Genomic DNA, 3,299 nt, shown 5'->3' on the forward strand with positions numbered 1-3,299 from the left:
ATATCCATGCTATGGGCATCTCCTCAAAAGATCCTTGTATTTTTCCCAACATTCATATAAGTGTTCATCGGGCTATTGAGAGAAAATTGCAATCTCATATCTCAATTTAGAAGATTTGGTGGGTGGAAAATACTCGTTCAAGAAGACTTCAGCTAGTTCCTCCCAAGTTGCAAAGCTCTCCAGTGGAATTGTTTCAAGCTAATCCTTAGCTCGATCCTACAAAGAGAAAGGAAATAATCTCGGTCTTATGGCATCATTAGAAACTCCATTAATTTTTATCGAGATTATTTCCTTTCTCTTTGTAGGATCGAGCTAAGGATTAGCTTGAAACAATTCCACTGGAGAGCTTTGCAACTTGGGAGGAACTAGCTGAAGTCTTCCTTTTCTTGTTTGTCCCTAAGATTTCTCCTCAAAGTTCATCCAATCTTAGGATCAAAAGTTAGAAGAATTTTGTCCTTGTCACGAGTCATGCACTACATAAAACTTCAACAAGATTCACACAAAAATAAGCCTCTGTCTAAAATTTTTTCCAATTTTTGAAAAGTAAGCACAAACCGTTATTTGATCCCTAGTAACAGCACCAAAAACTTGATGTGACGGCAAGTGAACACAGTCAAGTTATAGTAATTAAAATGGCATGAAAGGTTGAGTATCGTCCTTAGGGATCAATGAACAGTTGCTACTTGTCTATTTAAAATTGTGTCGATTTTAGCTAAGGAATTGAAAAATAGAGTTGAGTGATTTTTTATTCAGTTGCAAGAAAACTAAAAAATGAGAAAAATCAAATGTAAATTTCAGAATAAAAGAGCATTTTAGGGTGTTGATTTCATTGCAAACTTCATTAGATGATATTTAAGTTAGTCATGGAATTATGGAAAACAATTTACCTAAGTCTAGAAACTAAAGTCCGAATTATTATCTTTCAGAAACAACTCTTTCTCATACAATCCTAAATGATAACTAACACAGTGATATCAAATTAAGACCCACGACATTAAACATTGTCGACAACAACTTTTACGATTCCCTTAACTACGAATGTGATAGGTTAATAGCAATTCAATGTTATAAGTCTGAATAAACATGCAACCTATCAAATTGACATTTAATCTAACATCCATTAATGAGCAATCATTATAAATTAATATCAATAACATTAAAAGATAAAGAGATCCACAATTCCATGAAATCTTCAGATATTAAACTAAATCCATAGGTAAATTTGTCAACACCCTAAAACAAGAGAGTTTAGCCACTCATTGTTCTTAAAATAAAACATATTCACATACAAAATTGATAACATCCTAGTAAAGAAAAGTAAAGAACTAGAGAAAATCTCACCTGGAATGCTCCTTCTTTGGTATAAATTACAACTCTTCTCTTTATCAGCACGTCAGGAAGTTGAACAGTCTCCACAATAATTCTTCACATACTACTCTTTTTGGGCAAGAACTTACTCCTTTGGGTCTAAATTTGGGTCAGAATTGAGTGCTTGAAAGTGTCCAAATATATAGAAGATGCAAAATTAGGGCATAAAATATTTCCAAAAATCACATATTTTTTTTAAATTATGGAAAGGCAGCGTCGCGACGCTCGGCTACACCATAGAAATGCTGGCTTTTTGTTGACATAACGTACACTAAGCTCATTATAGCATAGCAACGCGCATCCTTAACATAGTTTCTGTTTTCAAGCGTAATGAGTTCAGCGTAAACACGCTTCTTGTTATGCTGCCTCAAACACACGAGGCCTCTTTCATCTCATGTCGTAGCACACCAACACTATGCCCTAGTATAGCGAATCTCCAATTAGGGTAGTTAATTCTGTTTAGCGTAACAGGTAGCATAGCTACCTTGCATGTTATGTTGTCCTTTTAATGATAGACAAAAGATGACAGTCGACAGGTCTTCATATCTTCATGTTTTCTTCCTTCTTTTCTTCCCCCTTTGATCCATTGCACAATTTTGACTTCTTTAGTCATAATTTGATCCTTTTCGGCTTCTTTTGAGTATAATTTCATTCTCAAACATAAATCCTAAAAATCATTAGCAAACACATCAAATCTTATAAAAAATATATTAAAAACCATCCTAAATGTAAGGTACATAATGCACATTTTGTGTGTGTTTCAACTTGCACATGGACTCTTTCTCGGCTTTGAGAAGATTTAGTTCACATTTTAAATTTGCAATTGTAGAACTAAGCCTATGATTATCAGCCATTAGAGATTCAATCCTCTTATTTTGAACATCAAGAACATTTAGGTCCTTTTGCCACTTATTAAACAGTGCTTGATAGGAGGGATCAAAAGATACATGATTATTTTCGCTATTTTCACTTCCTTCGAACACACCAAAATCATGGTTTTCATAAGACAAAGTGTCTGAAGAGATGTTACCGACAAGCGTCTTGACATCAACTTCAGAGTTACTACTCTCGTCAGAATCATCATTGAACAAGGTTAAGACATAACTTATATTATGCCTTTTTAGAAAGTTTGTGCATTCAGCTTGGATGTGACCAAAACCTTCACACTTTGTGCATTTGTACGATTTCTCCTTATTTTGCTTGCTGGTAGAGTCAGGCTGTCTGGTTCCCTCCTAATATTTTGGGATTTAGACTGTTTAGGAGGAAGATTTTTCCCTGATCTGGTACTCCTAGTGCCTAGATTTCCTGACTTCATTTCAAATCATTTGGGAACACGATTGAATTGCTTGGACAAGAATGAAATAGAGTCAGCAAGAGACTCATTAGTTCCCTTATTCAGATCATCACGCTTCTTTTCAATTGAGGACAATAAAGCCATACTTTTAATTCATTTTTTCGATTTTCCTTCCACGGACATTTCAAACGTTAAAAGGGAGTCAAATAGTTCATCAACTTTCATCTTAGAGATTTTGTGGGCTTCCTAATGGTTATCACTTCAATATCAAATTTTTAGGTAAAGACCTAAGTATTTTACTGACTAGCTTTTCTTCAGAGATTTTCTTTCCTAGGGAAAATGACTCATTGGCAATATCAAGTATCCGAACATTAAATTTATCAATCGTTTCATCATCCTACATTTTGAGATTTTCAAATTTTGATGTCAAAAGTTGCAGTCTTGACAACTTGACTTTTGAAGTAACCTTATGAGCAACTGATAAGATATTCCAAGCTTCCTTAGCCAAAGTGCAAGAATTAATCAAACGGAATATATTTTAAAATCCACACCATTAAATATAACATTTGAGGCATGAAAGTTTCCCAAGAAGGCTTCATCTTCAGCTTTAAACCATTAAATCTCGGGTTTTAAAACG

The 3,299-nt window shown here is 34.3% G+C and overlaps 1 non-coding gene across 1 annotated transcript; it reads left to right on the forward strand.

Moving 5' to 3' along the window:
- On the forward strand, nt 1-108 carry LOC120089540 (small nucleolar RNA R71). Its single transcript, XR_005485217.1, has one exon. It is a non-coding gene; the product is annotated as a small nucleolar RNA R71 (small nucleolar RNA).
- The last annotated feature ends 3,191 nt before the right edge of the window (nt 109-3,299 follow it).

This window comes from Benincasa hispida, chromosome 10, assembly GCF_027475165.1.
Source record: "Benincasa hispida cultivar pf3 chromosome 10, pf3_genome.v1.1, whole genome shotgun sequence".
NCBI classification, from domain to species: Eukaryota; Viridiplantae; Streptophyta; class Magnoliopsida; order Cucurbitales; family Cucurbitaceae; genus Benincasa; species Benincasa hispida.